The 23,283-nt window shown below is 43.9% G+C and overlaps 1 non-coding gene across 1 annotated transcript; it reads right to left on the bottom strand.

Annotated features, from left to right (window-relative positions):
• Positions 1 to 3,239: 3,239 nt before the first annotated feature.
• Trnat-ugu (transfer RNA threonine (anticodon UGU)) lies at positions 3,240 to 3,314 on the bottom strand. Its single transcript has one exon. It is a non-coding gene; the product is annotated as a tRNA-Thr (tRNA).
• Positions 3,315 to 23,283: the final 19,969 nt, after the last annotated feature.

Raw genomic sequence — 23,283 nt, 5'->3', positions numbered from 1 at the left:
AAACGAAATCATACTCATTTCATCATTTCGTAATCTCGAAGGAAATGGCAAGTTTAATCTCCCGTTTGTAATCCAGTGTTTGGTTGCTGAAGCACGAAACATCCCTCCATCACTATTTCTACATGCATAATCAATTTCAATGGTTGTGAATAAACCATCAGCGTCGCTGCATGCCAACAATATTATGGAGTTGTACGGTTCGTAAATGAAGTTTGTCGAACCCGTCCCAGGTAATTTTTCAATGCGGATATGTTTCACGTCCAGTGCATCCAAGCAATTAGGCAACTTGTAACCTACAATTTATATTGTTCTCAGTGTGAGGTTGAGTCCACAACTTTCTGACTTTTATCCTTCTGCACCAGCGATAATAATAATACCGTATATTAATATCATCATCACTAATAGAGTCACTAGACATTGTACTACTGGAGCCACGACACACAAAACAGCGCGCTACATACATCCTTTGTCCACACCCAACAAAATTTAATTTTCTATTCATACCGCAAGTGACTTGGCAATACAGGAGTCTCGTGTCATGCCCGTGTAAATGTGATCGGGTACTCGAGTCGCCCAGCCTCTCAGTCTATTGGTTGTCAGGTAGCTGGAGATCTGATTTGAGTATCCCCGTGTGAATAGGGCCGTAGTGTATATCACGCACAGGCGTAGTTACGATACACACAGCCGCGTTACACGCTACTGTTTGGAGTTGTCTAGTGGCCGAGGGCTGCAAAAATGTAGACGCGAAGAACAAAGATGAAGAATGTTTTTAACTGTGTTTTATTTAAAAACCTTTATGAGCTTCCACATAAAAAATTCGGAGGAATTGCTTTTCAGAACGCTCATACTACGCCGCATGAGACTTCTTTATCAATATTGAGGTAAAGAATGTCTACCGAGTGTTTATTCCCTATATTTCAGTAATTCTTTCCGTTACGCCCGCTTCATAGCTACGGGAATGAAAACAAACTAGAGGAAACTGAACATAACTACCACTTTGCTATCTCTGTTTGATAAATCGCTTATCTGTGTTGAGAACACTAGCGGTCTTGTTAGTCTCCTTTGAGGCACACCCAACTTTGCGGTCGGCTCTCACCTATGCCCATTATTTGCAAGGTACCTATCTGAAGAAGAACAAACTCTTCCTCTTTTTTCTGTTTATTTTTTTCTGTTTAGCATCATTTTTTATCTTCCTTAGATGCTTCAAAATTCGTGGATGTATGTTCGGTCTATGCAACTAATTGAAGGCAGTTTGTTTACTGCCATACGCGTTTCGCTTCTTTTATTTGTGAAGCATCTTATGTGGCCTATAATACATGTTTCTTTTTATACGCATGATAAACGTATTAAATGTACACTGAAGCGCCAAAGAAACTGGTGTAGATAGGTATACGTATTCAAACTATGGGACTTAACATCTGAGGTCATCAGTCCCCTAGACTTAGAACTACTTAAACCTAACTAACCTAAGGACATCACACACATCCATGCCCGAGGCAGGATTCGAACCTGCGACCGTAGCAGCAGCGCGGTTCTGGACTGAAGCGCCTAGAACCGCTCGGCCACATCGGCCGGCTATACGTATTCAAATATAGATATATGTAAATAGTCAAAATACGACGCTACGGATAGCAACGCCTATGTAACACAATAAGTGTCTGGCGCAGTTGTTACATCGGTTACTGCAGCTACAATGGCAGATTTAAGTGAGTTTGAAAGTGGTGTTATAGTCGGCGCACGAGTGACGGGATACAGCACCTCCGAGGTAGCGATGAAGTGGGGATGTTACCGTACGACCATTTCACGAGTGTACCGTGAATATCAGGAATCCTGCAAAACATCAAATCTCCGACATCGCTGCAGGCGGAAAAAGATCCTGCAACAACGGGACCAACAACGACTGAAGAGAATCGTTCAGCGTGACATAAGTGCAACCCTTCTGCAAACTGCTGCAGAGTTCAATGTTGGGCAATCAACAAGTGTCAGCGTGCGAACCATTCAACGAAACATCATCGATATGGGTTTTCGGGGTCGAAGGCCCACTCGTGTACCCTTGTTGACTGCACGACACAAATCTTTACGCCTCGCCCGGGCCAGTCAACACCGGCATTGGACTGTTGATGACCGGAAACATGTTGCCTGCTCGGACAGGTCTCGTTTCAAATTGTGTCGAGCGGATGGACGTGTACGGGTATGGAGACAAGCTCATGAATCCAGACACCTTGAGGCCAGCCGGAGTGGCCGTGCAGTTCTAGGCGCTACAGTCTGGAGCCGAGCGACCGCTACGGTTGCAGGTTCGAATCCTGCCTCGGGCATAGATGTGTGTGATGTCCTTAGGTTAGTTAGGTTTAATTAGTTCTGAGTTCTAGGCAACTGATGACCTCATAAGTTAAGTCGCATAGTGCTCAGAGCCATCCAGAGACCTTGAATGTCAGCAGGGGACTTTCCAAGCTGGTGGAAGTTCTGTAATGGTTTGGGCGTGTGCAGTTGGAGTGATATGGGACCCCTGATACGTCTAGATACGACTCTGACAGGTGACACGTACGTAAGCATCCTGTCTGATCACCTGCATCCATTCATGTCCATCGTGCACTCCGACAATTCCAGCAGGTCAATGCGATACTCCATACGCCCAGAATTACTAGAGAGTGGTTTTAAACACTTCCACTGGCCACCAAACTCCCCCAACATGAACATTATTGAGCATATCTGGGGTACCTTGCAAGGTGCTGTTCAGAAGAGATCTCCACCCCTGCATACTCTTACAGATATATGAACAGCCATGCAGGATTCATGGTGTAAAAGTTCCCTCCAGCACTTCTTCAGACATTAGTCGAGTCCATACCACTTCGCGTTGCGGCACTTCTGCGTACTCGCGGGGCCCCTACACAATATTAGGCAGGTGTAGCAGTTTCTTTGGCTCTGCAATGTATAAACTATTCCTATTGGCACTCTAGACAGTGTCAGGCTAAGGAATTGATAATTAATGTTTTAATATCCTGATTAAGTTGAACTCTACAGGAATAAAGAATTGCTCAGGCAAGTGAAGAATTTGTTAGGCTACCGCACTCTGAAATCAGCTTTGACTTTTCTTGTAATATGAGGATAGTAACTGTTCTGAAAGAACAGATACCAATAATGACCATGCATCTCCTCTAGAAAGAAATGATAATTAATCGAAACCCTCAGCTGCCAACAGGTATTGTTGATATACCTCAATGGGGGCAGCTGAAAATGTGTGCCCCGACCGGGACTCGAACCCGGGATCTCCTGCTTACATGGCAGACACTCTATCCATCTGGGCCACCGAGGGCAAATATCCTTTGGGTTAGGCAAATATCCTTAGGTTGTGTACTGTTGGGAATGTGGGTCTCACGGGAAGCGTGCAAGGGATAAGTCCCTGCAGTCGCGCTGTCCTCTGTGCTGTCGGTGGCTTAGATGGTTACAGCGTCTGCCATGTAAGTTGGAAATCCCGGGTACGCGTCGCGGTCGGGACACACACTTTCAGCTGTCCCCATTCAGGCATATCAACAACACCTGTTGGCAGCTGAGGGTTTCGATTAATTATCATTTTTTCTTGTAATATTTACGAACACTGCAGCAAACTAGAATCTGACTAGGACTTCATAGTTCCGCAACAGATGTTCCACACGCTGCAGCTGTCATTAAGCAGGCCATGAGGCAGCAGGACAGGATTGCCTGCGCGACTGTGCGGTATACTAGGTGAAAAAGCAGCTACCTGTGTGCGACGTAAGATGACCATCAGTTCCCACGGAAGGCTACCGTGCTCATTAGGCACACTGAGTGGTCTGCCGTGGCTGACTGGCCGTTTTCATGTGCAATGCACAAATCATGCCGTGAGGTCCGCATTTACTCCACCTCTCCGACGGCACATCGCTGGAGCCGTCGGCACACGAGACGAGGCAGTTAATGTTGACGTTCACGCACGCGGGTTTGGGATATCCGACGTCACGAGAGACAGCGCGAGGCCCACGAGAGAGACAGGCCGCGGCGCGTACGTCACAGCGCGCGCGACCCTACAGGTCTTACGAGTGCCAGCACCCATGTCCAGTGGGGAGTGAGTAACTTTCCAAATGACTTTAGTAACACTTGACTGCGTGTTTAAGTGCTTGGAAGTAGTCGATAGCACGCAACAAAATTAAGACCTTTATTGGGCAACTTTTTAATCAAATTCTGATTGCCTGTCGGCTCTGTGCGGAGCCGAGCGCTCACGACTTATGTCGGAGATGCTGACAAGTGGAACGTCACCAGTTCGTTGTAAGATCCGTATATCTCGTTGGCGACGAGACAGCTGCGTCGGCACACGGGGGGACGATCTGGTTGGCGTGATTTCGCGGTCTCCAGCGGCAGTTCTCTGCTTTATTTGGCTCGAAAACAACGCAACTCGACGGGCGTAAATTTCCTACATTACCTCTACTAAAACGCACATTTCCTCCCGTGTCCATATGCTAGTCATGTTGTTCTGTCTGTGGTATACATAAAGAAACGCCGGTCGCGGTGGCCAAGCGGTTCTAGGCGCTTCAGTCCGGAACCGCGCGACTGCTACGGTCGCAGGTTCGAATCCTGCCTCGGGCATGGATGTGTGTGATGTCCTTAGGTTAGTTAGGTTTAATTATTTCTAAGTTCTAGGAGACTGATGACTTCAGATGTTAAGTCCCATAGGGCTTAGAGCCATTTGAACCATAAAGAAACCTCAGTTCCCTTACCATGCAGTGAGACAAAAAGGAAACGTACATGTCCACTATGTAGGACATCAGCATACAGAAATTCATCAAATCTAACAAGCTCACTCATGGTAGAGAACGTACTTATATTTACATTACATCAAGTATTGCAGAATTTTTTTCTATTAAGTTCATAAGAAAGTCATGTAATCTTTTATAAAACGCGAAGATCAAATTAAAAAAAATGTATATAGCAGGATTCGAACCCTCAGTCACCTTAACTTTAATTTTAATAAAGTGGTGTGTTTATCCACAACCCTAGGCTGCAAACTTTGATCTTAGCATTACTGTATTTTACAGGCTTTAATCGCCGAAATGTTTTTGATTTAAACTTGATTGTAACAAATCCTACCAATAACGATAGGTTTTTCCTGAATCTTCAATGTGCTGTTCGTTGCCTTAGAACGACTTACTCTCATAACACGCGAGCTACATAACGTCATAATAAAATATGAAAAATATTTAACCACAACTATGATTTTTCCCGTCGTTTTATTACAAGAAATACAGTCAATAACTGTTCCTTCTCGAGACATTCAATGTGCTGGTGATCGGTAAACAGCGTATGTTCATGTGGTAAAAGGTATAACATAAAACCCAACGAGTGCGGGCTTACAAATTCAATATGGAGAGCTGCATCAAACCAGTATTCGGACTGAAGACCACAATATCAAAAAATACAATATGGCGTCTTGCGCTCGGCAGGTCTGAAGTTTTCTGCGAGGCCCACGAGAAAGACAGCCGTGGCGCGTATGTTACAGCACGTGACACTGCAGGTCTTATGAGTGCTAACAGGAGCCTTGGAGGGGAGCGAGGAACTGTTTCAAACGAGGTTAACAATTCTTGACTGCCCGTTTAAATGCATGCAAGCTCTCGATAGCACATGACCAAGTTAAGACATTTAGTGGGTACCTTCCAGTTACATGACGACATCCAGTGGAGCCGAGCGTTCGGGAATTTGGCGGACAAGCCGACTAGTGTGACGTCATAAGTTCGTGTCGGGACCCGTATTTCTCGTAGGCCCCGGCTTTCTGCTTGTGACGTAGGGAACGTTCTTGCTTCTTACCGGTTCTACTTTACGTGGCAGCTCGCCAAAACATCGCAGAACTTATTTTGTTTTTCAAGTGACGAAATTGGTAGCCAACGTGAAACAGCAGGAAGTGACATCATAAAACTCGTAGAGCGCCACGTGAACGTTAATTAACACGTCCCGTGCTCCAATGAGATAACAGTGCCATAATGCTACACCACTGCTGGGTATTGCGTGTATTGATGTCCGTGCATGGGTGAGTTTCACTCTCTGAGCAGCGACAGGTACCGGCCGTTCCGAAGCCAAAACCCAGTCTGCCCGCCATCCCACCAGCACCACCAACGGCCAACGAGGCAAAGATAAGCAACACCAGAGGGAAACAATCGATCCGAGTGAATCGAACGGAGAAAGCAACTGGCGGCAACGCCTCCCCACGTATCAACCATAGTCGTTCTTACATTAGTGCGTGGATCTGACAAAAGAATTATAACAACAATAGCGTAGATCCCAGCAACGCATATGAAAAGAAGGAACGAAGATTAGGATTTAACGTTCCGTCGAAGACGTGGTCATTAGAGACGGAGCACAAACTCAAATTGCGGCTGAATGAGGAAGGAAATCAGTTTGTCCCTTCGAACAGCATTCACCTTAAAAAATGTAGGAAAATCCAGGATATTCTAAGTCTTGGTGGCCGGACAGGGTTTTATCCTCGTAAACAGGCGTCCAACGTGTTACCACAGCGCCAGTCGCTCCGTAACAGGTATGAAACCGAGCGATGTGGCCAGTGGTTAGCACACTGGACTCGCATTTTGGAGGACGATGGCTCAAACACGCGGCCGGCCATCCTGATTTAGGTTTTCCGTGATCTTCCTAAACTGATTCAGGCAAATGCCGGGATGGTTCCTTTGAAAGGGCACGGTTGACTTCCTTCCCCATCCTTATCTCACCCAATGGCACCTTGTTTGGTCCCCTTCCCCCAAATCAACCAACCAACAGATATGAGGGTTTTATGGAAGTGAAATAAACAGAATAATGTTCCACAAACACATTTGTTTTAAGAATAACTTACTATTAATATTATTAACACTGTGTTTCTCAGTCCAACCAAGTACCGGCGGGATATTCCGTAAATGAAATGAGATTTCTCTGTGCAGAGACGGGAGCTATGGTGTATCAGACTAAAATTAAGGATGAACGCATTAAGGAAGCAACATATACGTATTAGGAAAACAGAAATTTGCTAAAACAGAACGAAGAAGAGGAAGAAGGACGTATAGGAATGAAGTCTCTTGTCGCGCATAAAAATGCTTCAAAGAATCGCCCTAGCTGTTTTACACAAAATAATACACGAGTCGAAGGCCCTATAGCTGGTCGTCCGAGAAAGATGCTCTTTAATTCTTACAGTTTTCATCAGCTTTAAGTGACGAATAAGAAACATAGCTTCATCTGAGAAGCACGCGACAGGCTACTAGAGCGTTGTTGCTGGAACTCTGGGGCAGGAACCAATATTGTTCTTTTCCCCAGTATGTACAGCATCTAGCCACATCTAAGCATTCTACGGAAATCTAGTGTTGTTTCTCTGTCATCTCTTATCGGTCTCCAGTCGCCTCTCACTTGGACTATTTCTTTGTAGATGTATTGAATGGAACAGCTCTAGACTAGATAGTAGTAGGACTGACAGGGTCCGCCATATTTTTGTTGTTCTTTGGCGCTGTCGAACAGGGAGACAGGCGATTTGTTACGTTAACCACCACTCCGTCTTCAGGCCACAAGTGGCCCATCGGGACCATCCGATCGCCGTGTCATCCTTAGAGGTGGATGCGGATAGGAGGGGCGTGTGGTCAGCACACCGCTCTCCCGGTCGTAATGATGGTATTCTTGACCGAAGCCACTACTATTCGGTCGAGTAGCTCCTCAATTGGCATCACGAGGCTGAGTGCACCCCGAAAAATGGCAACAGCGCATGGCGGCCTGGATGGTCACCCATCCACGTGCCGACCAAGCCCGACAGCGCTTAACTTCGGTGATCTCACGGGAACCGGTGTATCCACTGCGGCAAGGCCGTTGCATTTGTTACGTTAAAATGTATAGATAAATACCCCAGGTCAAAATTGCAAAAATTCCTTTACTGATAAGTAGTTTCAGCTGATTGACGATCCATTTTCAGATCAATAAAAGTTATTGCTTAATTCAGTGCATATCAGCCTCCAGGCGTTACACACCGTCATAATCCGTTAAGCTACACTGCTGAAGTAGAAGGTCGTCATTATTACATAGTTTACAACGTAATTTACGCATTTACTACGTAAACTACGGAAACGCTTAACTGGAGTGTAAACTCTGGTAAGTTCTTCTTTTTAACTAAAATCTATTCCCACTGTGAAGCCACTGAATATTTGTCCATTCTGCACCACCTAAGTTCTGCATTTACTGCAGTTGGTGCCAGCCTTTGTTACCGAGCCGCTGCTACGGTCGCAGGTTCAAATCTTGCCTCGGGCATGGATGTGTGTGATGTCCTTAGGTTAGTTAGGTTTAAGTAGTTCTAAGTTCTAGGGGACTGATGACCTCAGATGTTAAGTCCCTTAGTGCTAATAGTCATTTGAACCATTTTTTTTTGCAAATGGTGAATGTGCTACATCAGGTGACATTTGTGCACAGAACCAGGATAAAGGGATTCTCCATCGTTGAACTGTCACCTCTTATCGGTCTCCTGCATTCACCTCTCCCATAAGGAGACCGAGTAAGTTTAAGAACTTGTATGAAGTAACTCAGATGTGAGTTGCGGGTGCCAGTCTGCGACGCATCACCGATGTACCGCGTTTGTTACGATGTAACGAGTGGAGGAAGTAAGGCGAAATCAGCTGCCGCTTTAAGCGAGGGAACACCCAGATATTCTGTTACGGTAACGAGGTAGGTTCTCATAACATGACGTACGTGTTTAACGCTCGCTCTCTCGTCTTCTCACGTTATGGAGACCACCGGCGCCGCTTTTACCAGGTATTTCCGGTGTCATTTTGCCACGATCAACGCTTGTCCGTCCATGAAGGAAGCCTTACAACGCCCATATGCAACACATGACGCAAGCAACGAGCCTTTGGGAATTGGTTCCTGTACAGTGCGACTCAGTTACGATCCGGATAACAAGATACAGGGGTTGGACAAAAATTTGGAGATACTCGAGAAAAGCACGCTTGGACATAAATGCATATGATAGCCAAGTCTGCTGTTTGCACTGTTTATTTGGCCACGAACGACACGTGCACCGTGTCATCGATACGTTGCTACTGTCAGTGGTGGTCAGAACGGTGTGGTGTGTAGCTAAAAATGGTTCAAATGGCTCTGAGCACTATGGGACTCAACTGCTTTGGTCATCAGTCCCCTAGAACTTAGAACTAATTAAACCTATCTAACCTAAGGACATCACACACATCCATGCCCGAGGCAGGATTCGAACCTGCGACCGTAGCAGCAGCGCGGCTCCGGACTGGAGCGCCTAGAACAGCACGACCACCACGGCCGGCTAGGTGTGTAGCTAGTACATTATGTCGGAGATGAGTGAATTCGAATGTTGGCAAAATCAAGCTGCTCGTATGGTGGTTGCCTACTTGACCAAGGTAGCCGAAGAGTTCCGTGTTTCAAGGGACACCGTGTCGAAGATTTATACCGCATTCAGGGAAAGCGGAAAAAACATCATCCTCTAAGTCACAACACAATAGAAAGTGGGTGCTGAGTGATTTTGACGCAAAATAAGAGTGCGACAGCTGCAAACGTCACTGCAGAACTGAATGCTGCACAACACGAAGTGAGTTCCACAAGCTCGGAATTGTAGAGTCAGCTGCATTCCAAAACTACACTACTGGCCATTAAAATTGCTACACCAAGAAGAAATGCAGATGATAAACGGATATTCATTGGACAAATATATTATACTAGAACTGACATGTGATTACATTTTCACGCAATTTGGGTGCATAGATCCTGAGAAATCAGTACCCAGAACAACCACCTCTGGCCGTAATAACGGCCTTGATACGCCTGGGCATTGAGTCAAACAGAGCTCGGATGGCGTGTACAGGTACAGCTGCCCATGCAGCTTCAACACGATACCACAGTTCGTCAAGAGTAGTGACTGACGTATTGTGATGAGCCAGCTGCTCGGCAACCATTGACCAGACGTTTTCAATTGGTGAGAGATCTGGAGAATGTGCTGGCCATGGCAGCAGTCGAACATTTTCTGTATCCATAAAGGCCCGTACAGGACCTGCAACATGCGGTCGTGCATTATCCTGCTGAAATGTAGGGTTTCGCAGGGATCGAATGAAGGGTAGAGCCGCGGGTCATAACACATCTGAAATGTAACGTCCACTGTTCAAAGTGCCGTCAATGCGACCAAGAGGTGACCGAGACGTGTAACCAATGGCACCCCATACCATCACGCCGGGTGATACGCCAGTATGGCGATGACGAATACACGTTTCCAATGTGCGTTCACCGCGATGTCGCCAAACACGGATGCGACCATCACGATGCTGTAAACAGAATCAGGATTCATCCGACAAAATGACTTTTTGCCACTCGTGCACCCAGCTTCGTCGTTAAGTGCACCATCGCAGACACTCCTGTCTGTGATGCAGCGTCAAGGGTAACCACAACCATGGTCTCCGAGCTGATAGTCCATCCTGCTGCAAACGTCGTCGAACAGTTCGTGCAGATGGTTGTTGTCTTGCAAACGTCCCCATCTGTTGACTCAGGGATCGAAACGTGGCTGCACGATCCGTTACAGCCATGCAGATAAGATGCCTGTCATCTCGACTGCTAGTGATACGAGGCCGTTCGGATTCAGCACGGCGTTCCGTATTACCCTCCTGAACCCACCGATTCCATATTCTGCTAACAGTCATTGGATCTCGACCAACGCGAGCAGCAATGTCGCGATACGATAAACCGCATTCGCGATAGGCTGCAATCCGATCTTTACCAGAGTCGGAAACGTGATGGAACGCATTCCTCCTCCTTACACGAGGCATCAAAATAACGTTTCACCAGCCAACGCCGGTCAACTGCTGTTTGTGTATGAGAGATTGGTTTGGAAACTTTCCTCATGTCAGCACGTTGTAGGTGTCGCCACCGGCGCCATCCTTGTGTGAATGCTCTGAAACGCTAATCATTTGCATATCACACCATCTTCTTCCTGTCGGTTAAATTTCGCGTCTGTAGGACGTCATCTTCGTGGTGTAGCAATTTTAATGGCTAGTAGTGTACATATGAATTATTCAAATAGTCATAACAGGAAAACGTGATGCCGGAACTAAAAAACCTGGACCATGGGGCAATGGAATATTTGATCGGATGGGTCCTGTTACAGACTGTTTCGATTTTCTAGCCATGTTTATGTCCCAAGAAAGAGACATGGCGGGGGTTCGGTGATGATTTGGGGGTCCGTACCGTGATATTCCATGGGCTCTATGACTGCTCTGCAAATGCGTATTACTGCCAAGGATTAGGTGACCATTTTGGCTGAGCGCCGTGCCTGGTAGCCGCGTGGTCTAGGGCGCCTTGCCATGGTTCGCGCGGCTTTCTCCCCCGTCGGAGGTTCGAGTCCTCCCTCGGGCATAGGTGTTTATGCTATCCAAAATGGTTCAAATTGCTCTGAGCACTGTGGGACTTAACATCTGAGGTCATCAGTCCCCTAGAACTTAGAACTACTTAAAACTAACTAACCTAAGGACATCACACACAGCTGTCTTCAATGCCAACGGGCTTTTTACGCCGTATGAAGTATGGTAATGTGTTTAGCGTTTGCTTTTCTTTTTCAGATATTTTTGTGCAGCCCTCTATGCATGTGGTTCGGTGCTCAGACGAAGATAGGACTGGACGAGCCAAATGCACTTTATACGTGTTCTCTATAGCAACAAGTTCTGCATCTTTTCTCGGTTCAAAATTTTACACTTCCTTATCTACTGAATAAATGTTTTACTGTTTCTTGCTTGCGGGAATGTAATGAAGAAAATGTACTGCAAGAATATCGTCTGAAGCTCTTAACGCAGTATGTCGTGAGGCTAAGACCTCCCGTCGGGTAGACTGTTCGCCAGGTGCAGGTCTTTGGAGTTGACGCCACTTCGGCGACCTGCGCGTCGATGGGGATGAAATGATGACGAGTAGGACAACACAACACCCAGTCCCTGGGCGGAAAAAATCTCCGACATATCCGGGAACAGAACCACTACCCTTGCGATTGACATTCTGTCGCGCTGACCAACCAGCTGTCGGGAGCGGACATAATGTAACATGAAATTTATGGAGGTGCATTTGAAAGGATTGTTATTTATTCCTGAGGCAAGAAACTGCTAAACCGTTCAAGTTAGCGCAGCTAATGTTATCTGCCGCTTTGCAGGCTGCGTAATTGCACGCGAGGTAGCGTTGACAAACTGCATAATGAAACTTCCTGGCAGATTAAAACTATGTGTCGGACCGAGACTCGAACTCAGGACCTTTGCCTTTCGCGGGCAAGTGCTCTTGCCTGCGAAAGGCAGAGGTCCCGAGTTCGAGTCTCGGTCCGGCACACAGTTTTAATCTGCCAGGAAGTTTCATATCAGCGCACACTCCGCTGCAGAGTGAAAATCTCATTCTGGAAACAGCATAATGGTTGCGACGAGTTGAAACACGCTTCGTAACGGGCATTTTCGCTTCCTGCCTCCTCACCGTTGGTTTTCATCACCTGCCCTCGTCGCTCCCCCGACCACACCATTATTGTTAATAGCTCGCGTAAGTAATAATCCTGATACCTTTTCTTCGGTTTTGTGTTGACTTACTTTCCCAGAATCTCTCGACTCATTAGCGTCTATTTCTAGGAGACGAAAATAAACAAATTATTAACTAGAATTACTTTTTTTCCCTTTTTCTCAGTGAAGCAAAGTTCTTTGTGATTTTCTTCCACGCACTGTCCACAAATTATCGTAGTCACTTTTCTCACTGGAACTTATCCATACGGACACTTTGAAATAGAACTCACCTCTTATTGACTCATGTTCCGCTGGTGTTCCACTAACACAAACTTTGTTGGTTTTCCCTGGCTCTTTATGCTTATAAGCAAAGAAATGCTGAGGTAACTGCTCAAAAGATGACGTCTGTACTCATTATGGCTCCAAGAATGCAATCCTTTCTTCAATTCATGTTGATTCCCTTCCATCACTTCTCCTCCACCATAGTTTTTTGTTCCGCACGTATTTTGATTACCTGTTGCAGAGTACGTTGTATTTTCTTTTCAAAAGAGGATAAGACTTTAAGATTATATGTTGTACGTTACTATGATATATCGTCTTACGTTAAGCTCTTTCCCGATGCTTGCAAAATATATGATTTTTCGGGATGCGCCTTCTAGCGATACTCAGTTATACATCTGCGTTTACATTACTGGACTCGCATTCGGGAGGATGCCGGTTCAAACCCGCGTCCGGCCATCCAGACTTAGGTTTTCCGTGATTTCCCAAAATCGGTCCTGGCAAATGCCGTCAAGGTACCTTTGAAACGGCACTGCCTATTTCCTTCCTCTACCTTCACACAATCTGATCCTGTGCTCCGTCACTAATGAACCCGACGTCGACGAGACGTTACACTCAGTCTTCTTTCTCTCTTTTTTCCTTCAGATCAATAAAAATTTTTACTCATTTCTGTGTGTATCAGTCACCAAGCATTACGCCTCGTCATAATCTGTTGAGATGAATCGCTCTTGTTGTCACGTACATGCTAAAACAGAAGGTCATCGTGGTTACATAACTTAGAGCGTTAGCCATGTGAATGATAATTGATTAACGATGTAAATTATGTAATAATGGCGTCCTTCTCCTTTAGTTGTAGAGGTTAACAGATTGCGACGATATGTAATCCGTGGACGCTGATACACACTGAATTAAGCAATAATTTTTATTGCTCTGAAGAAGGATTGTTAATGAGCTGAAGCTAGTTATCAGTAAAAGAAGTTTTGTGATCTTGTCTTGGGATATTTATCTACATATTTTAACGTAACAGATCACCTGCCTCGCTATCTGACAATGTCAAGCAACAACAAAAATATAAGTCTTCTTCTAGGTGGCTAGTACAATCCCTTCTATCTCACCTGGAGTTGTTCCATTTAATTCATTTAGTAACAAGTTCGAGATGCAATTGGTTATTTAAGCATTTACTTGAAAACTTTAGACATTTTTAACTGTAGTGTTAACGCTGGTAATATCATTTTCAACTCACAACTATACCCCCTCTGAAGTCATTGAATATTTGTTCAATGTACACCACCTACATTGTCCATTTAACTACAAATGGCGAATGTGCTGCCCTAGGTGACGCCTGTACACAAAATTAGGATGAAGTGATACACCACTGCTGAATTGTCGTATTACAAATGGATACTAGAAATTCATTGGACTGATAATAAACGAAGAGCTTTCCCGCCGAATCAATGAAGAATGGAATATTCGGAAAACAGTAGGATGAGAGGACATGTTGTGGTGGTACACCATATAAGGCGATAAAAATGATATTTAATAACTTCGCAAATATACCAAAACTGGCGTCGTAACGAAATATAAATATTATCTCTTCTCAGAAAAAGAACAAAGACTCTGTAATCAATTAATATGATCTGCGAATGTAATGGCAATCTCTGTTTCTTTGCAAAAAGATCTCCCTCTTCCCTGTTGTTTCTTCGTAGTGTAAGAAGCCATTTTGTGACGATGCATGAAAACACATAATATTTAGCCTAAATATAATCAAATATTACTTAAAAGTGCTGGCAATTTTTATATGTACCAACTCCTATATTCATGAAGTGGTAAAATTTATTTCTTTTTGCAAATTTTATGGGTGAACATTGGTGCAGTGATCAGCGCCATTGTTCTAAATGATAACATAGTAAGTATCTTAATATTCTCTAATTTTGACAAGTAAAAATGAAAGTAAATGCAGGAGATTTCTCTTGAGTAGCGGTTCTTCCTTTGCAACAATAAAAGCAATCAGTATTTCCAATATTGTATCATTTTTGAGTAAACTGAGTTCGGTAAAATTCTTTCGAACCTCGTTTAAACCTTGCATTTTCACAAAAGTAATGATAATTAACAAAAATCAATTTTAACAACAAATACAATCATATAATTGGAATTTTTATTGCATAGTGGACCACAAGTTTAAAGCCCTTAGACAGGAAAAATTGTTTGAAGTAGTACATTGTAATTTGTATGAGGTACCGTCTTTTAGTACAAAAATACCGTGTCGGGCAAATTAACAGCGAGAAGCGCCACAGATGAACCACAGACATAAACAATTTTCCAGTTGTGTAGCAGGCACAATAAAATTAGCTTCAACTTTTCATAATATATAAAATCCAATACATAAAGAACCACCAGAATGTGTTAAGGTATCAAGTAACATATTCTATTATTCTAGATGGAGCCGTAGAGGGCTAGACGATAGGGGAAGGGGTGGATTGGAATATATGGAGAAAAATGTTGCGAAACAGTAAGCCTCGTGTTCAACAACGGTAAAGGTATGTTAAAGAGAATCTGGAAGAAAACTACGTTTTATTTGCTCGGTATGTGTCTGAGCGGCTTTACAACGGTTGTTGCTTTCGTAAAAAGACTACTGCTTTCTGAACGACACCTTTACTGCGTAGCGGCTCAGTCATATGCAGTTTTTGAGAGTGTATAAAGTTTCTTATCAGTGCCCTGTCAGCCCAAGTTCTTTACTCAGCTGTGGCGTCTTATCAGTAGGTCCACACCTTCTGTACGGTCTATCAGTTGCTTTTGCAGCGACGCGCACAATCCGCAGGTTATCGAAATGGAATAGAACTGTTGGAGGTCTTATCCGCAGGATGCTTACGCTCGAAAAAAATCGCCTCAAAAACGAAAATAAATAATCAGTGATAGTAAAATATAGTTAGTTATATTATTTTATAGTGCACAACCTACGACCTCGTTAAAATCTGTGGAAGGTGCAAAGAAGGAAACTTTCTAAGATAAATCTCAGGGTTAGTAAAAACGCAAGAAGATAAGATAAGGTACAGAAGAAATTAAGATCTCTAAAAATAAGCAGAAATGGAAAGTATGACCGATTACGGTATATCAGAAAATGAGAAATTAAGCTTTTGGCGAATTAGTAAGATTAGATGCCGGAAGAATCATTGAACAAGTTTCTTTCATAGTAAAAAGTATAAAAGAAAACCATAAGTGAAGCTAGGAATTAAGAGAGAGGAGAAGCAATGCGATACGAAATTACATTTAGTAATTATAAAATTTTAAGGTTTTCTGGAGAAGAAAAATAAAAAAGCAGAAGGGTGCTGGACGAGAGAAAAGACTTAGTGTAATCGTAATGAGCCATTGGAAAGCGAGGCAAGACAGGGTGGGTTAGTTTAGAGATCTAGAGATACAAAAGAAGAAGAAGAAAGCTAGTTACGTCTAAAATTTCCTTCCAGATAGAAACTGCGTTGCCTGCTTTTAAGCTGAGTGGTTTCCCATCATTTTCACAACACACAACACCTACAGTTGACCTGTTTGTTACGTTCCTGTTAATTGCAACAGATGATGTCCACGATATGTGCTCGCGTAAGAAGCTGTTAGTAGTTAAAAAGTAAGAACAAACATCCACGAACAACACAGCTGATCTACTTCTCCATCTTTTCTGAACTGGACTAAAGCTTCTGAACTCCAAGGCGTTATATTAAAAACTTTACTTCATAGTGAGAAAAGTGTTGTGATCCCGTATCACATGTTGCACTGCATGCCTGATATATGGTCCCATACGCTCTTTCTGGTACCACAGCCCATATAATTGGGGGCTTATTCTATGCTACGTGGTTATAGTTGTCCACGATCGAATACCTGAAGATGGAGGGTAAATCTTCCGAAACCGGAAGCCTTTAATAAAATCCATCATCGCAAAAGAGAATTTAGATTATTGTTATTATAACAACACAGTTGGATAAGCTTACACGGAGTACGTAAGGGAAGAAAATTGCGTTACGGGGTTTTACAAATGCAGCAGTGAGCGAAGTCTGAGACTCAGCAATTTTGGAGCATAGGTGTTTGATACTGAGCTGTTACATGGTAATGGCTCAAAAGACGAAATCGCAATCATAAATAAATGCATTAATAGCAATGCAGGTGAGAAAGGCTTTTTGTTGAGTTTTTTTTACCGCTCTTTGGGCCATGTCTTGCAACCTCAGATCAAACCTTCCTGGTGCAGAGCTTTCAAATTTCTGCATTGCGTTTCCTCCTCCACTTGATTTTTCCACTCTACAAACAATCTTCCTCTTTTTCTCTTGTACGGAGGTTACCAATACAGTAGCTTTTTCGGCCATCGTTCAACTCCTGATCTTATCAAATACCCATAGCATTCTAAATAACATTTTTTCACCTCTTCGTTGGGAGTTTTCATTCGTTTCGTGCTGTCTTTATTTGCGATCTACTCTCGGTTTGAAGTTCTGCAACTTTTCAAAAAATTTGTTTTCAGGACTTCAAGTCTTTTTCCATCTACTTTGTCATTTTCTAGGATTCCGCTACGTATAAAGAAATCCTTTGTGTTGTTAATTCAGATAACGTTATTTTTTTCTTAATTTTACCTGATCAAAGTTGCGATTCGGTTTATTCGTTGCTTGTCTAACTTGTGTTGTCCTCTGCCTTATTTCTTGTGTACGGATTGGCTGACCACAGATTATAACTCCCTGGTATTTGTACTTTTGGCATGCCTTAAAACTTTTTCAGTATAGTATGATATCACGTTGGTTACTTCCTGTAGAGAGATATTTTGCTTTAGAAAAATGTAATGTTATTCCGGGGTTATTGCGTGTTGTTAAGAGTTTCTTCATCATTTACTCTGTATCATAGCCTTCTGCACCCAATACTATTTGATCATCGGCGACTAGTAAACTTGACAGGTACTCTATATCAAAGTTCATCCCTCCATGCTTTTCTGTTCTTTTAGAACATCGTTCCGATAGCATTTGAACCGAGCTGGTGGTACACAGCACCCTTGTCTAAGCCCTTTTGTTGGTCGTGTTATTATGGAGCTTTCTTTTCCCATTTTAATTCTTGTATTTAAACCCTCGTAAAGTTCTCTAACTGCAGCAACATACGGGCTGCCCCAGGAGCAGTGAGAGAGATGACAGAAATGATCATCCGAAGCAAAAAAGTGTAGTAAACATGGGCTCTAAAATGCACACATTGAAAACTATGAGCACTTCCTTATCTTCAATACTGTGATATAAATCAGCTCTATTGCATTCTCTTTGCTTTCGATATTTTGGAAGGAAATTGTATGGTAAACAGTGTGTTTCACAGTAATGAAGATGAACAAGTGCTCATAGCTCATAAGATATGCACTTCAGAGCCCATGTTTATCGGACTTTTTTTCTTGTTTTGGTCCCTCCCACAACCTCTCAAAATATGGAAATCAACGAGCGGTAAAAGATATTTGTTTCACAGCGTCGAAGATGTAGAAGTGCTCATTGCTCTGAGGTTATGCATTTTAGAGCTCATGTTTACTAGACTTTTTTGCATTGTATGATCGTTCCTGTTATATCCCTGAATATTGACGATTCCTCCTGGGACACTCTTTACATCTTATTTATTGTGCTCTCATCAAGATATCGATATACATTCTTTGTTGTCATAAGCTCAAAATTTTGTCATTTCTAAAATATTATAGATGGATGTTGAAAATTAGGACTGATAAGAAATAGTGAGATTCTTCGCAAAATCCACGAGGAAAGGAGCCTGAGGAAAATAGTGAAGGAAGGGGGGTGGGGGTGGTGGGGACATGTTGATACGACATGTTTTGAGATACCAGGGAATAAATCCCATGGTACTAAGGAGAGCTGTAGAGCGGGGGTGTCCAATCCACGGTCCGCGGGCCGCATGCGGCCGAAGGCAAGTGTCAGTGCGGTCCAAGAAGTGACCATCTATGTAGTGAGCATCTATCACATGATCGGTAAAACAAAAGTTCCATAAAGTTCCGTTTATGTAAAGTTATAATAAACGGAAACTTTCTGGCAGATTAAAACTGTGTGCCGGACCGAGACTCGAACTCGGGGCCTTTGCCTTTCGCGGGCAAGTGCTCTACCAACTGAGCTACCCAAGCACGACTCACTCCCCCTCCTCACAGCTTTACTTCTGACAGTACCTCGTCTCCTACCTTCCAAACTTTACAGATGCTCTCCTGCAAACCTTGCAGAACTAGCACTCCTGAAAGAAAGGATATGGCGGAGACATGGCTTTTCCACAGCCTGGAGGATGTTTCCAGAATGAGATTTTCACTCTGCAGCCGAGTGTGCGCTGATTTGAAAGTTCCTGGCAGATTAAAACTGTGCGCCGGACTGAGACTCTAACTCGGGACCTTTGCCTTTCGCGGGCAAGTGCTCTACCAACTGAGCTACCCAAGCACGACTCACGACCAGTCCTCACAGCTTTGCTGCCACCAGTTCTAAACGTCACGAGTTGGTCTCTGTCCGGCTCACAGTTTTAATCTGCTAGAAATTTTCGTATCAGCGCACATTTCGCTACAGAGTGAGAATTTCATTCTGGAAATATCCCCCAGGCTGTGGCTTAGCCATGTCTCCGGAATATCCTTTCTTCCAGGAGTGGTAGTTCTGGAAGGTCCGCAGGAGAGCTTCTGTGAAGTTTGGAAGGTAGGAGACGAGGTACTGGCGGAAGTAGAGCTGCGAGGAGAGGTTGCGAGCCGTGCTTGGGTAGCTCAGTTGGTCGCCGGCATGGTAACTCAGCGTGTTCTGTCAGAGGGTAACGTGCCCTCTGTAATAAAAAAAAAAAAACTGAGTTAACAGATCAACAACGAACTTAAGTGGATGTCTTACGAGGTCCGCCACGATCAGATGCACGAACTAAAGCGAACAAAATGAAAAAAAAAATGAAAAAAAAAAGTTTGCAGAGCACTTGCCCGCGAAAGGCAAAGTTCTCCAGTTCTAGTCTCGGTTCGGCACACAGTTTTAATCTGCCAGAAAGTTTCATATCAGCGCACACTCCGCTGCAGAGTAAACGGGATATTATCTGAAACTATCGAAACAAGATGCTATTCTCTCTTTGGTCCATTCCGTTTATTTTTCCTTGTATTTTTCTTCCTTTCTTTTTTTTTTACTTTTAGTTTAATGTTAAGTATATTACGTGCGGCGCAAAAATGTTAGTCTTGTACCACTGTGGACCAGTATAATCTAAATGGTTGGACGCCCCTGCTGTAGAGGTTAAAAACTGCAGGGAAAGAGAGTTTGGAATATATCCAAAAAATAACTGAGGACGTCTGCGTGCAAGTGTAACTATGAGATAGCCCAAGAGAAGTATTCGTGGCGGATCCATCAAACCAGACGTGAGACCGATGAGTGAAAAAAAAAAGTGTTGCTCTTTTCGACAACAGAACAATACAAAATCTTGAGGGACGAAACACTGCATTGGGCACACCTATAAGATGCGTTAATTTGAAATGTGTCAGCGAGCAGTAGCGCGTCCTCAACGGCCTGTTCGCCTGCACCTCAGGGGTGGACGGTTTAGCCGGAGACTGGTTCCCCGGACGGCGGCTGCGCCACGTCACTGCCAGCTGAGAGTGGTGCGTGGCGCAGAGCATCTTTGAATTTCTGGGCGTGTACCGCGGCCCGCTGCGCAGCTGTCGCCCGCCTAGCCCTAGAGCGTAGCACGAGCTGGAGCTGGAACAAAGGAGCGATGCGCGCTTCCAGTGAGGACCTCCCTGTCCGGTGGCCGCGTCTTGCGGTGGCGCGGAAACCACGTGCCTTCCTGGGGGCCCGTGACCCACTGGTGAAGGGAGCGCGCGCGGGAAAAGGTGACACAAACCAGCCTGCAGCACCAAGATTGCGCAACATCCAACGGTCGGACAGGGCACGTATTTCAAATGTCCACGTCACCATGCAACAGTCACTGTGGCAGACAATACTTAGCTACTGTAATTTATGTTACATCAGTTTAAGAATGGGACTGCGGCTGGTGGACGGCATGCAGAAAACAGATATCCAACAGCAGTAAATTTATGAAATAATTTTATTTTGCTACCAACTTCGCTGCCTCATTGGCACCACTTAAGGCCCCTACGCAAATCGACAAAATCGTCAAGCTTATGATTGAATGCAAATCTCTCATTGAACACCAACTGTCATTATTTAAAATAAATTTGCAATAGATATGCGTTAGTAAAAAGTACAAAAAGACAGATATAAAATACAGAGAGGATAAGGTAAAATGCGTGACGAACTAACACTGGTCACTATAAACTGTCGTGTACCTATTAGATGTATTAATAAAAATCGCTTAAACAAAATACAATATTAACATAACTTTATGATGTACAGTAAACACTGCTATACAGGGCGAAAAGTATTTAAACCGACGAACTCTGGGAGGTTGTAGGGGACATCAAAACAAATATTTTCCCCTAATATCATTTTTTCCTATGAGAATTATTTAAACCGGTGGAGGCGCTCTTCAGTTGTTAGAGACCGTACTACGATCTTCAGTTGTTAGAGGGCGTATTACGCTCTTCAGTTGTAGGCAACTGCTGTCAACCAGTGCAGTAGTGCATTGTCTCTGTTTACTACGTAGCGCACCACAATGGACGAGCTGCACAGCGGGTTTATCAACAACAATATCCTAATCGCCGTATCCTGCATCATTCGATCTTTGCTGCTGTGTACCAACGTCTGCATGAGACCGGGTCATTTAGCAGATTACCTGGACAGGGACGCCGTCGCACGGTAAGAACGCTGCAATTTGAGGAAGCTGTCTTGCTGTATGTAGCGCGGGATCCTTCAATCATCACTCGTGCAATTGCACGTGACGTGGGGACGAATCAGAGGAATGTAAGAACAGTCCTTCGAGAGCAATTAATACGTCAATTTCACTTACAGCGTGTCCACAACCTGGAACCAGTTGATTATCCACCCAGAGCACAGTTTTCGCAGTGGTACCTGGAACAGTGTGAAATGCATCCTATATTTTAATCCTCCGTGTTGTTTACCGATGAAGCTACGTTCGGGCATGATGGAGCCTTCAACATGCACAATTATCATGTTTGGAGGATAACCCACGTGCCACAGTTACTAGCGCTCATCAAGTGCGGTTCTTCGTTAATGTGTGGGTCGGTGTTGTTGGGGACAGTTTAATTGGGCCGTATCTGCTACCTAGGCCGTTAAATGGCAGGCACTATTACAATTTTCACGCCAGAGCATTGTCAGAATTGCTTGGAAGACGTCCCGCTCCCTACTAGACAACGCATGTGGTTCCAACATGACGGAGTGCCGGCACATCTCAGTCGTGTGCGTCGATTCATGGACCGACGGTTGCCAGAAACGTGGATCGGCAGAGGTGGTCCTGTACCATGGCCTGCTCGATCCCCAGATATGTCCCCTCTGGACTTTTTTGTGTGGGGAGAGATGCACAACCTTGTTTACGCAATTCCTGTTGCATCAGAAGAGGATCTGATTGCCCGGATAGTAGCAGTAGCAGGAACAATTCAGGATACTACTGGGGTTTTGCCCGTGTGAGAAAGAACTTGATCCGACGGTGTAACCTATGTTTACGTGTCAATGGAGGAATTTTTGAAAATCTACTTTAATTGAAATTCGATTGTGTTAATGTGTTGTCTCTTGGTCATAAAAAAATGGAAAAGTGTTTGTTGGTTTAATTAATTTGCCGCAAGAGAAATCTTTCTCTACCGGTTTAAATACTCCTCATAGGAAAAAATGACATTAGGGAAAAATATTTGTTTTGATGTCCCCTACAATCTCCCAGAGTTTGTCGGCTTAAATACTTTTCACCCTGTATTTTAGTAACTAGGAGAGCCTCATTGAAAAGTACCCTGAATTACGTCATACAAACAATAGTATCATATGCAGTTGTTATACTGTAACGAAACGTCATGAAGACAGAAAATCTGTCTTAAAATGTTTGGAAAAGTAAGGAAAAGAAATAATGACAACATGAGTACGATAAAGGAAGAAGGCGAACTGATTAAAATGGTGCAATTGAGTTCTGAAGGAATGCAAGAACTTCTAAATAGAATATAAAACCAGAAAAGAGAACAATGCATTCAGATCAAAACAAGAGCCTGTGTTCGAAAACGTTTTTTTTGTGTCGTGAAATTAAGAGGTAAAACAAAGGAAGGTCAACACAGAGAAAACAAAGTACTAACTTTAAACCCGTAACATGTGGCTGTGATAAACATGTCCTATTACGCGTCGTCCTTCAAATAACGTAATCAAAGATAAAACATAGAAAAGAAAAACATATAACTAGAAGTCATCAACAAAGTAAAATTTAAATTGTATATTGGTTTGAGCACAGAAGAAAGCCGGCCGTTGTGGTCGAGCGGTTCTAGGCGCTTTAGTCTGGAGCCGCGTGACCGGTGGCAGGTTCGATTCTGCCACGGGCATGGATGTGTGTGATGTCCTTAGGTTAGTTAGGTTTAAGTAGTTCTAAGTTCTAGGGGACTGATGACCTCTGATGTTAA

The sequence above is a fragment of the Schistocerca cancellata genome, chromosome 2 (genome assembly GCF_023864275.1).
Source record: "Schistocerca cancellata isolate TAMUIC-IGC-003103 chromosome 2, iqSchCanc2.1, whole genome shotgun sequence".
In the NCBI taxonomy this organism is placed as follows: domain Eukaryota; kingdom Metazoa; phylum Arthropoda; class Insecta; order Orthoptera; family Acrididae; genus Schistocerca; species Schistocerca cancellata.
The sequence above is the reverse complement of the archived record's forward strand: the minus strand, read 5'-3'. Positions and strand labels throughout refer to the sequence as shown.